Source organism: Lolium rigidum, chromosome 4 (genome assembly GCF_022539505.1).
Source record: "Lolium rigidum isolate FL_2022 chromosome 4, APGP_CSIRO_Lrig_0.1, whole genome shotgun sequence".
Taxonomy (NCBI): domain Eukaryota; kingdom Viridiplantae; phylum Streptophyta; class Magnoliopsida; order Poales; family Poaceae; genus Lolium; species Lolium rigidum.
Window position 1 is genome coordinate 201893826 of NC_061511.1, and position 12542 is coordinate 201906367.

The 12542-nt window shown below is 47.7% G+C and overlaps 1 pseudogene; it reads left to right on the forward strand.

The window, feature by feature from the left end:
• The first annotated feature begins 1197 nt into the window (after positions 1 to 1197).
• On the forward strand, positions 1198 to 3443 carry LOC124648039 (annotated as a pseudogene).
• Positions 3444 to 12542: the final 9099 nt, after the last annotated feature.

Consider the following 12542-nt stretch of genomic DNA (forward strand, 5'->3'; position numbering starts at 1 on the left):
GCGCCGGCGCCCGTGCGCTGCATTTTAGTGCATCTGTTTGGGGCAAAGTTTTCTTTTTTTAGCGCACGACTATCTAGCGCTTCCGGTGGAGGATAAATATCCGTAACGTGATATAGCGCGCTGCAAAGCCGTTTTAGTGCGCCATGATTTGGCGCCTCTGCTGGAGATACTCTTAGGGCATTTACAATGGAGCGACAGTCTGATTACTTTTACGGTTTTCGGTTTGGATTTTTGCTTAGATGGGGGAGAAAAAGCTATGAAATGGATGGCTGCTTTCTCTTAGGTAAGTCATGATCCATTATAAAATAAGAGGATGCTATTTTTCTTCATTGTATTATATGTCTTGCCTTAGTAATACAATTTCTACTAAAGTGTAAATAATTCTCATTTATTACTATCGATGACATATAGATATCATTTGTAATTGAGGTGTGACTATTCCTCAGTTTTCAGTCAGATGATGTCATCGAATCTCAATTGCAACTCATGTTACAACTGATGACTAGCACGAATCATGAAGTAAATCAAATGATGATGACTTGACTGAGCACGAATTTAGCGGAGAACTAGCAAATCCCTTAAAATTATTATTTTCTGCAGATAACATGGAGTACATGTCATTTCTAACATTGTACATGTCATTTCTAGATCATCCAGATTTGGCACAAATTGAAGTAATTTATGTGGCTGCATTTCACTTCTTTATAAAGTAATTAATTTTATCAATAGCGCAATATATGTTCAGCCAAAATAATCATCAAGATCATGAGAAAATAAAAAAAGGATTGTATTTTTGTCCACAAGGTCCCATACCATAACTTTAGAGGAGTACCTTAATTATTAGGTTACCAAAGTCGATGGCCTCTCACGTAATCTTACCAGATCATCCAGATTTGGCACAAATTTAAGTCATTTGTGTTGTACCAAGTAATTGATTTTATCAATAGGGCAATACTATATTTTCAGCCAAAATAATCTTCCAGATCACGTTATCTTAATTATTAGATCATCCAGATTTGGCCCAAATTGAAGTCATTTATGTCGATGAATTCACTGCGTTTATCAAGTAATTAACTTGTGCCAAAATTACGGAAACTACACTGATCACTCGTCCTATATAAAAGATGACCCGGAGGTCGATCCTAGTCCAGCATCACCGTCATCTCCATCATCATATATCCGTGTCTACCTCCGACAATGGCGTCGTTTCCGATTTTATTACTGCTAGTTCTCTTGCTCGCCACCCTCTTTTCTACACCTGTACTGTGCTACATCAATCCATCTGCCACAAGGGTTCAACAGGATGCTGCACAAGCCTCTACTTATCGCACTTACATCGTGTTTGTCGAGCCACCGCGTTCAGATACAGGAGAAGACGCTCACCGCCGTTGGCATGAGTCTTTCTTGCAAAGCTCGCGTGCCGGTGAATCTGCAGAGTCACGTCTTCTCCACTCCTACAGCGAGGTGTTCAGTGGCTTTGCCGCGAGGCTCACCCGGGCTGAGGTCGATGCGGTGGCGAAGAAGCCAGGGTTCGTGCGCGCATTCCCAAGCCGTAAGCTGCAACTCATGACCACGCACACGCCGGAGTTCCTCGGGCTGAGGAAGGGCACCGGGGTCTGGAGCGACGCTGGCTACGGCAAGGGAGTCATCATCGGGCTGCTCGACACCGGCCTCCACGCAACACACCCTTCCTTCGACGATCACGGCGTCCCGCCGCCCCCCGCGAGGTGGAAGGGCTCGTGCAAGGCGGCCCGCTGCAACAGCAAACTCATTGGCGCCAGGTCATTTGTTGGAGACGATGACTCTGGCGATGAAGTGGGGCACGGGACTCACACCTCATCCACAGCCGCCGGGAACTTCGTCCGACACGCGTCGTACCATGGCCTTGGCACGGGCACTGCGGCAGGGATAGCTCCCGGCGCCCACATCGCCATGTACAAGGTGTGCCGCCCTACTGGATGTGATGATTCAGACGTACTAGCTGGGCTTGACATGGCCATCAAGGATGGTGTGGACGTGCTCTCTCTTTCCATGGGCGGCGACATGGGCATCCGCTTTGATCTGGACCCCATTGCCATTGGCGCATTTAGTGCCGTATCCAAGGGCATCGTCGTGGTTTGTGCGGGCGGCAACAACGGCGACTGGGATAGCACGGTTGCCAACGACGCGCCGTGGATTCTCACTGTCGCTTCCGGCTCGGTGGACCGCAGCTTCAGCGCTGAGCTGCGTCTTGGCAACGGCAAGCGCATCCACGGAGAAGCGCTTACCCAGAAGAAGAATGCAAAGGCAAGCACCAGGTCATCGTACCCTCTCGTCTTCTCTAAAGCACGTCGGTACTGTGATTACCACAATGTCAGTTCCATTGCCGGCAAGATCCTCGTTTGCGAGGCCATAATGACCAAGACTCAGAAGTCCGACATCCGCAACATAATGGGTGCCGGTGCAGCTGGCGTGGTGTTGTTCAACGATGAGACCAGTGGGTACACAACACAGCTGCAGGATTACAACTCTAGCGTGGTGCAGGTAACGGCGGCCGATGGCCTTATTCTCACATCCTATGCAACGTCAAGAGAGCGCAGGCCCGTGGCTGCTTTCATCTACAAGAACACATTGCTTGGCATCCGCCCGGCTCCCATGGTGTCGTGGTTCTCTTCACGGGGTCCAAGCTCGATTTGCATCGGCGTCATCAAGCCGGACATATTGGCGCCCGGGCTCAATATCCTAGCCGCTTGGCCGCCGAAAGCGGACTCCGCAACAGGGCCTTTCAACATCATATCCGGCACATCTATGGCGACGCCTCACATTAGCGGTGTCGCCGCGCTTATCAAGAGCATTCATCCTGACTGGTCACCCTCCGCCATCAAGTCTGCCATCTTGACAACATCGGATATCGTTGACAACACTGGCGGCTCGATATTGGAGCAACTACACATGAAAGCTAGCGTGTACGACACGGTGCCGGGCATGTGAACCCCGCGATAGCCGCGAACCCTGATGCGGTGTACGACCCGAGCATCACCGACTACGCAGGTCATATTTGTTCGTTGCTCGGTGACCATGGCCCGGCGAGAATCGTGCGCAACTCAAGTCTCACTTGCGCGATGCTACCAAAGGTTAAGACCGCGCAGCTCAACTACCCGACGATTCTCGTGCCGCTTGCATCGACGCCTTTCACCGTGAATCGCACTGTGACGAATGTCGGACCAGCAACATCGACATACACGGCGAAGGTGGATGTGCCCAGTACATTGGTGGTGCGCATCTTCCCCAAGACACTAGCCTTCTCCAAGGCTGGAGAGAAGAAAACATTTAGCTTGACGGTGAGCAGCCACGGAGTAGGCAAACAAGAATTTTTGGAGGGAACCTTGAGATGGGTGTCAAAGAAGCATGTCGTGCGGAGCCCCATCGTCGCCAGAGCGTTGGTCCTTCGTCCGCCGCGCTAGCACCATTTCCTGTATTCGTGACTTGAGATCTGTTCCTATTTCTCCCCGCTAATTCATGTTTAGTATTCCACGGTAATGGAATAATTTTGTACAAAATTGCAACATAAACAGTGGTAATGGAACAATTTGGTACACACCGGTATAATTATGTTGCGACATGTTGTGTCATTTATACTATTTCCCGCAAGATTTTGTATCTATACCTAATAATAAAGAAGCTAGCGTTTCCGTGGTTCGGTCCGTTTGTTTCTGCCAAAATTTTCGTCCAACCTTTTTTAAGACGATTTTGCCCTCCCACCAAATCCCATATTACAGCAAAATACCATGGTACCGGTTCGCTCTTTATTTTCGTCTCGCCCCAGAAAATCGCTCGCTCAGCCGAATCCCCAAACTCTTCCCAGTTCGGACGCCGCCGGCAGCTACAGCACCCGGGTCACCCCAGCCCCAGCCCCGGTGCCCCTGCTCGCCGTCGATAATTTCCCTCTCCCATCTCCGCCGCACTCGATTTCTGCCGCCGTCGTGTGAATCGACGCCACGCTGTGCGTGGCCAATCTGCGCGCCCCCAGTACCAACCTGTGTGGCGGAGGTTAGGATCCCGGGTGCCGTACTCGGGACCACTTGCCGGCCCGGCGAGGTCGCGATGCTTTAGTTGTCCCGCGATACGAGCCTGTGTGGCGGAGGTTACCAGCCGGACGAGGTCGCGATGCTCCAAATCGCCCCGCGGTACGAGCATGTGTGGCGGAGGTTAGGATCCCGGGCGTCGTACTCGGCACCACCTGCCGGCCCGATGAGGTCGTGATGCTCCAGATCGCCTCGATCTGGTCCACACCGGTTAGCATGTTTCTATTCCCATGGGGTGAGGCGACGGTGACACTGGAGGACGATGTGCTCGGGGGCCTGCCCTTGCTCAGCCGGCCGAGAAGAGATGTACTGTTGCTGCAGCTGTTTTTCGATTGGAGCTGCTGCGGGTACTTTCTTTTTGGCTAGGAGCTTCTGCTGCTGCCACTTTTGGGGTTCGGTGTGTTCGAGATCAATATCCAGGGAAAATGGGAGACAATGAGACAGGTTAATTTTAGCTACTTCCTGAAGGTTTACTGCTCTGATCCTTGAGCTAGCCGAGCTCCCGGATGCCGCCGCCCCGATTACCCCGACCGGCAATCCAAAGAAAGCACCGCGTGAAACATTGATGTGAAATCTCACGACAACCGTTATTGGCCATCAACCGTCGGGCCAAGCAGATGATCGCATCGGGAAAGTTCCGTTGAATCGAGCGGACCAGCCACCACAGTGAGAGCTGTAGTCTCGATGCAAGCAGCAGTGATGCATGTGCTTGGTGGGATTGGTGATGCCTGAAGTTTCAGTATAATTATACTCAACCAATTCTGAGCAATTTTCACCACGCCAACCGTGGGAAAGGCAGTGCACGCGCTGGCTGTCAGGCAGGCCTGGCGCGTGTTCGTCATCAAAACTATATTAGGAGGAACTGGAAATCTGCTTGATGTTCGTCATCAGAGAGCTTCTTAGTCTGAAAGGAAAGAAAACATGATGTACATCACGTGCTGCCAAGGAGATGAGATAATCATGTCATGGTTTCTATAGTTGAAGCTATGTGATCCTATTCTGGTCCACGGAAGAGCTAGATCGCAGTGCCTGGGCACTCCAATCAAAGATTCAAAGCTGAACCGTGAACTGTGAAGCAATCGTTCTGATAACTGATCAGCTCAGTCATGTAGAAATATTGTGTACACTCGGTTGGATGAACCGGAGACCGAAAGTCAGAACAGTAGCGGCCGACACACGCGTGATCACTCCATTCTCAAATAAGTGGACGTTTAACTTCAAAATAAGTGGACGTTTAGCTTCAAATTTTATCCATTTAAGATAATTTTAAACTTTGTATAGTCTAACATAAGATTTTTTCATCTAATTTTTACTATAAATTTCTTATGATTCACCAAAGAATTTCAAAATTTATATAGAATTTTATAAACCGGCAAACCAACTCGTATACGTTGGTAAGTCACCTCGAATATCAGCCAACAGAAGGATGGCCTAATAAAACGGGTTGTAGCGGCTTCAGAGAAGAACGCTCCATAGATGCAGCGGGTAGATGAGGCAGCTCAACGGAAGGCTTGAGGAAGTATTTAAAATCCGCCGCATCGCGCGGGCATTGTCCTAGTAATAATAAAGGGAGGATTGTTTCCGTCGTCCAACACTTTTTTGGACTGCTTTACCCTCCCACCAAAATACATAATACATACAATGCCATAGTACCTCTTCGTTCCTTAAATCACCTAACATAACAGTTGGTTTTTTTCTTTCGTCTACGGGCACTGCCACCAGTTAAGCGAATAACGCCTCCGTCTTGATATCAGACGGGCTCGGTACTTTTCTTCCCCGCGTGACCTAATAAGCAGAGCGGCGGCGCAGGTACGATGGCGCCCTCACGAATCGGTTCGGGGACACAGGAGGCGCTTCCAAGGTTGATCCGCTCTAGCACTGCCTTCGTTCATCCATCCACCAGAAGAACATACGAAGTGGGCAGCCGTCCCACTTGTCAAAATCTCCCTCGAATCCACCGCCGGAATCAAGATCGGAGGAGGAGAAGAGGAGAGGAAAAAGAGATTCAATGGACCGAGGCCACTCTTGTGAGCACAGCCGTGCTTGCGATCCAATCTAGCAAGAAGATACGCAAGGGGCGAAGGGCACACCTGCACGCGCAAACGGCCATGCCGTTGAGCCAATCGAGGAGGTGTGTCGTTCCTGCGGCATGCTGTGGACTTCCTTGCCCACGATTCCCGCGCTGGATCGTGGCCTACTCGCGCTGAGTGGATTGCTGGCCAACAAGCGGACAGCCTCCGTCCATCACTTTCGTTCTACCAGGGGACTACTTGGAGCGGCCCTCCAGCAGGTTTTCCAACCCGCAGATAAGGAGCATATGTTCTGTGTAGAGATGATGCTATTTTATTTGCTTTGACAGCAGTACATGCGTTTGATGATTTTCTCAAAAGGAAAACCGTGCGTGCTCCTGTGATCTTTTAGATTCTCGTGTAACATTGTCATGGATGGTCACAAGTATTTTGTACAGAGGATTACAACGATTGTTTGATGTTATTTCTCCACATTTGTGACAGAGTTGATTTGATGGACATTAGGATCAGCCTGACTCGGACGATCCAAGCAAATGAGTACATATACAACGTCCGTAAACTCTGAGTTTGTGGGAAATTCGAGTTTGTGCCTTTGTGGTGCCAGCTACAACAGACTGAACTCGCTCTTTCTGCTTGATTCAGAATGAGTTCATTTGAATCATATCATTCATGTTGAGTGTGGACTGTGGACCAGTTCAAGAGAGCTAAGGTGCTAGGACCAAGCTCTTGATATGCAGATTTTTTCTTCTTCAATACAACAGTATAAAGTATAACGTATCTCCGGTCTCCTTTATATCCACCTGATAACTGAGAGATTATGTTGTATGCAGGAATGAAGAAATTGGACCAGCATGAGTAGACTAGGCCTTCCTAGGAAGTTTGTGTGGATGCGTGAGTCACTAGACAAGTCTTGCTGTTTTCTAAGTATTTGCCAAAGGTAGGCCTTAATGTGTTGTTCTGACATTCAGTAGTTTATTCTCACATTCATACCATGTGATATTTCTCTGTTACACATTTAAAATTAATGGTTTCGTGTTTTTCTCTATTGCACGGTATAAAAGACATGATAATAAAGGATTCGATGTCATTTTGTTTAAACATATGAAAGGTCTTTTATTTTTTACACCGTAGCAACGCACGGGTTTTGTCCTAGTTCTTACTTATGTTGTTTCATGTACTCACATTCTTATTTAATCCGATGGGATGGGCTTGTCAAATGCAGATACCCCAAGCTTTGAATTGTCTTGCTTTTGTCACTGAAATGCAATAGGTAATGCCCCGCACGGCAGAAAGTTTGTAAGGAAATCTTACGTCTTTGCCTCTTGGAGAACAAAACCGCTATGCATACAAGATGAAATATGACTATTTTGCAAAGAAACGCCATTATTCACAACCACTTTTTATTCAAATTTAGTTTTGAACGATTACCCAGATTCCTAGTGACCAAAAACTAATTCAAAACTAATGGTTCTTCAAAATATTTCCATAACAAACCCAAAGGTTACTGGGAATAAAACCAAGTGCAGGATCTCAATCTTCATAAAAGCGAGTAATGCCAATGTTAATTTTTTTTTTTTGCATACATTTAAACCAAACATGCATATTTGTAGCTAGCCCAACTATTCGCACTAAACCTTCATCCTTTTTTTTCAAGGTTCAGGAACCTTCGTCCTTTTTTTCAAGGATGGTAATCCTCCCTTTATTGTTTGATACCCTCCCAAAGAGAGGATATGGATAATGATCTGGACTGGTAAACAATATGATGATACAAATAATGATCTCGCCGGAGCCGCCTTGACAAGAATAGGTTGCAACCATTAGTAGAAAATGGGTCTTTCGTTTAGAGCTGCAAGAAGAATTAGTCCCGGCCATGATTTGCTTCGGGACTATTGCTAGCAATAGTCCCGGTTCCAACGGTTAGAACGCGAGGGAACATATAGTCTCGGTTCTTTAGGAACCTTTAGTCCTGGTTAGTGACACTAACCGGGACTGAAGGTTCTGCGTGAGGTGCGGCATATCGTGAGCACCTTTAGTCCCGGTTGTTATCCCCAACCGGACTAAAGACCTTTTATTGGCGGCAAAATTAAAGACCTTTTATTTGCGCTAAAACTAAGTTTTTTTATACCTGTTAAATATTTGGTAAGTGTTTGAATATGAATTTGAATAACTGTTGCATACTTTAGAACGCGAAAAACTTTGAACATGGAAAGTATTTGAATTTGGAGAAGCAATCAAAAACCATTTTCAGTTTTGTAGAGTAATTAATCTAACTATTCAAACCTTTAATCAAACCCACGCTCTGGTTTCCATTTCGCGACTTGACTGACATGATAACACCTCTAGTGTGAGGTTGATCACTGTCCATTAACTTCATCGTGGAGGCGTTCACGGGCTTCCGGGGAAATTTTCCCGGGACGAAACTTCCGAAGATGCCCTAGGGCGTGTGCACCAACGACATCTTCGAGAAGTTCCGCCACGGGAGATTTCCCAACCCTTTCCTCGAAGATGTAAGATATTAACACTGGAGATGGAGGCTTTCACGGGCTTGTGGGGAAATTTTCCAGGGGCGGAACTTACGAAGATGTCCTAGGGCGTCTGCACCAACGACATCTTTGAGAAGTTCCACCACATGAGATTCCCCAATCCTTTCCTCGAAGATGTAAGATATTAACACTGGAGATGGAGGCTTTCACAGGCTTGCGGGGAAATTTTCCCGAGGTGGAACTTCCGAAGATGTCCTAGGGCGTGTGCACCAACGACATCTTCGAGAAGCTCCGCCACGGGAGATTTCCCAACCATTTTCCCAACACTGTTAGAGGAGATGGAGGCTTCCACGGGCCTGTAAGAAAAAACTTCCGAGGCGGAACTTCCGAAGATGTCCTAGGGCGTGTGCACCAACGACGTCTTCGAGAAGCTCCGCCACGGGATATTTCCCAACCCTTTCCCCTGCCATGGGGACGAAACTCCCTACCTTTTGGTTGACTTGTTGAGCTGCTTATGATTAGCGACGCTCCTTTTATAGGCCCGACGCCGCTCCTTCGTCTTGTTCCTGCCGAAAAACTCTTTAGTCCCGGTTGGTTCCTCCGACAGGACGTGGTGCGCTATGATACGTCTCCGACGTATCGATAATTTCTTATGTTCCATGCCACATTATTGATGATATCTACATGTTTTATGCATACTTTATGTCGTATTTATGCATTTTCCGGCACTAACCTATTAACGAGATGCCGAAGAGCCGATTGCTGTTTTCTGCTGTTTTTGGTTTCAGAAATCCTACAAAGGAAATATTCTCGGAATTGGACGAAATCAACGCCCAGGGTCCTATTTTGCCACGAAGCTTCCAGAAGACCGAAGAGAAGACGAAGTGGGGCCACGGGGCGACGACACGCCAGGGCGGCGCGGCCTGGGCCCTGGCCGCGCGGCCCTGCTGTGTGGGTCCCCCGTGACGCCCTTTGACCTGCCCTTCCGCCTACTTAAAGCCTCCGTCGCGAAACCCCCAGTACCGAGAGCCACGATACGGAAAACCTTCCAGAGACGCCGCCGCCGCCAATCCCATCTCGGGGGATTCAGGAGATCGCCTCCGGCACCCTGCCGGAGAGGGGAATCATCTCCCGGAGGACTCTTCACCGCCATGGTCGCCTCCGGGGTGATGAGTGAGTAGTTCACCCCTGGACTATGGGTCCATAGCAGTAGCTAGATGGTCGTCTTCTCCTTATGTGCTTCATTGTTGGATCTTGTGAGCTGCCTAACATGATCAAGATCATCTATCCGTAATGCTATATGTTGTGTTTGTCGGGATCCGATGGATAGAGAATACTATGTTATGTTGATTATCAATCTATTACCTATGTGTTGTTTATGATCTTGCATGCTCTCCGTTATTAGTAGAGGCTCGGCCAAGTTTTTGCTCTTAACTCCAAGAGGGAGTATTTATGCTCGATAGTGGGTTCATGCCTCCATTAAATCTGGGACGAGTGACGTAAAGTTCTAAGGTTGTGGATGTGTTGTTGCCACTAGGGATAAAACATTGATGCTATGTCCGAGGATGTAGTTATTGATTACATTACGCACCATACTTAATGCAATTGTCCGTTGTTTGCAACTTAATACTGGAAGGGGTTCGGATGATAACCTCGAAGGTGGACTTTTTAGGCATAGATGCATGCTGGATAGCGGTCTATGTACTTTGTCGTAATGCCCAATTAAATCTCACTATACTTATCATATCATGTATGTGCATTGTCATGCCCTCTCTATTTGTCAATTGCCCGACTGTAATTTGTTCACCCAACATGCTATTTATCTTATGGGAGAGACACCTCTAATGAACTGTGGACCCCGGTCCTATTCTTTTACATTAAATACAATCTACTGCAATACTTGTTTTACTATTTTCTGCAAACAATCATCATCCACACTATACATCTAATCCTTTGTTACATCAAGCCGGTGAGATTGACAACCTCACTGTTTCGTTGGGGCAAAGTACTTTGGTTGTGTTGTGCAGGTTCCACGTTGGCGCCGGAATCCCTGGTGTTGCGCCGCACTACATCTCGCCGCCATCAACCTTCAACGTGCTTCTTGGCTCCTCCTGGTTCGATAAACCTTGGTTACTTTCTGAGGGAAAACTTGCTACTGTGTGCAACATACCTTCCTCTTGGGGTTCCCAACGAACGTGTGTGTTACACGCCATCACGCTAGATGTCTTATCTCGCCGAGAAGTGCGTCCACCCACACGTCCTTATCCCACCGACAGTTTTGTTAGATGACGCTAAAAATCCACCATTAGTCCTGGTTTCACCCACAAAACGGGACTAAAGGTTGGCCTGCCGAAAAACCCTTTAGCCCCGGTTGCACCCACCGAATGGGACTAAAGGTTGGCATGCTGAAAAACTCTTTAGTCCCGGTTGGTTCCTCCGACAAGACTTCGTGCGCTACATGCCTTATCTCACCGAGCGGTTGATACGTCTCCAACGTATCTATAATTTCTTATGTTCCATGCTAGTTTTATGACAATACCTACATGTTTTGTTCACACTTTATATCGTTTTGATGCGTTTTCCGAAACAAACCTATTGACGAGATGCCGAAGGGCCAGTTGCTGTTTACTGTTGTTTTTGGTTCCAGAAAGGCTGTTCGGGCAATATTCTCGGAATCGGACGAAATCAATGCCCAGCATCTTAGAATTCCACGAAGCTTCCAGAACACCCGAGAGCCACCAGAGGAGAGCCACAGGGGGCCCACACAAGGGGCTGGCGTGGCCCAGGAGGGGGGCGCGCCACCCTGTTGTGTGGCGGCTCCGTACCCCCTCCGACTCCGCCTCTTCGCCTATAAGATGCCTCCTGACCTAAAACATCGACACGGATTGACGAAAACACCAGAAAACCTTCCAGAGCCGCCGCCATCGCGAAACTCCAATTCGGGGGACAGAAGTCTCTGTTCCGGCACCCTGCCGGGACGGGGAAGTGCCCCCGGAAGCCATCTCCACCGCCATCTTCACCGCCATCGCTGTCTCCATGATGAGGAGGGAGTAATTCTCCCCCGAGGCTGAGGGCTCTACTGTAGCTATGTGGTTCATCTCTCTCTTTGTGATCTAGTTGTGTTACTCCGGTGATGTTATTAAAGTACTCTATTCCTCCTTCATGGTGTAATGGTGACAGTGTGTGCATCGTGAAGTTCTTGGCGTAGGTTATGATCATAATCTCTTGTAGGTTATGGAGTTAATTATTACTATGATAGTATTGATGTGATTTATTCTCCTTTCATAGTGTGATGGTGACAGTGTGCATGCTATGTTAGTACTTGGTATAATTGCAATGATCTATCATGCACTCTAAGGTTATTTAAATATGAACATCGAATGTTGTGGAGCTTGTTAACTCCGGCATTGAGGTGCTCTTGTAGCCCTACACAATTAGTGGTGTTCATCATCCAACAAGAGAGTGTAGAGTGGTTTTATTATGTGATCAATGTTGAGAGTGTCCACTAGTGAAAGTATGATCCCTAGGCCTTGTTTCCAAACATCGAATCTCCGTTTATTTATCGTTCTGTTGCATGTTTACTCGCTGCCATATTTTATTCAGATTGCTATTACCACTCATATACATCCATACTACTTGTATTTCACTATCTCTTCGTCGAACTAGTGCACCTATACATCCGACAAGTGTATTAGGTGTGTTGGGGACACAAGAGACTTCTTGTATCGTGATTGCGGGGTTGCTTGAGAGGGATATCTTTGACCTCTTCCTCCCTGAGTTCGATAAACCTTGGGTGATCCACTTAAGGGAAACTTGCTGCTGTTCTACAAACCTCTCGCTCTTGGAGGCCCAACACTGTCTACAAGAATAGAAGCACCCGTAGACATCAAGCACTTTTACGGCGCCGTTGCCGGGGAGGAAAGGTAAAAGGCACTCATACTCCGGTCCCAGGTAACTAAGTACTT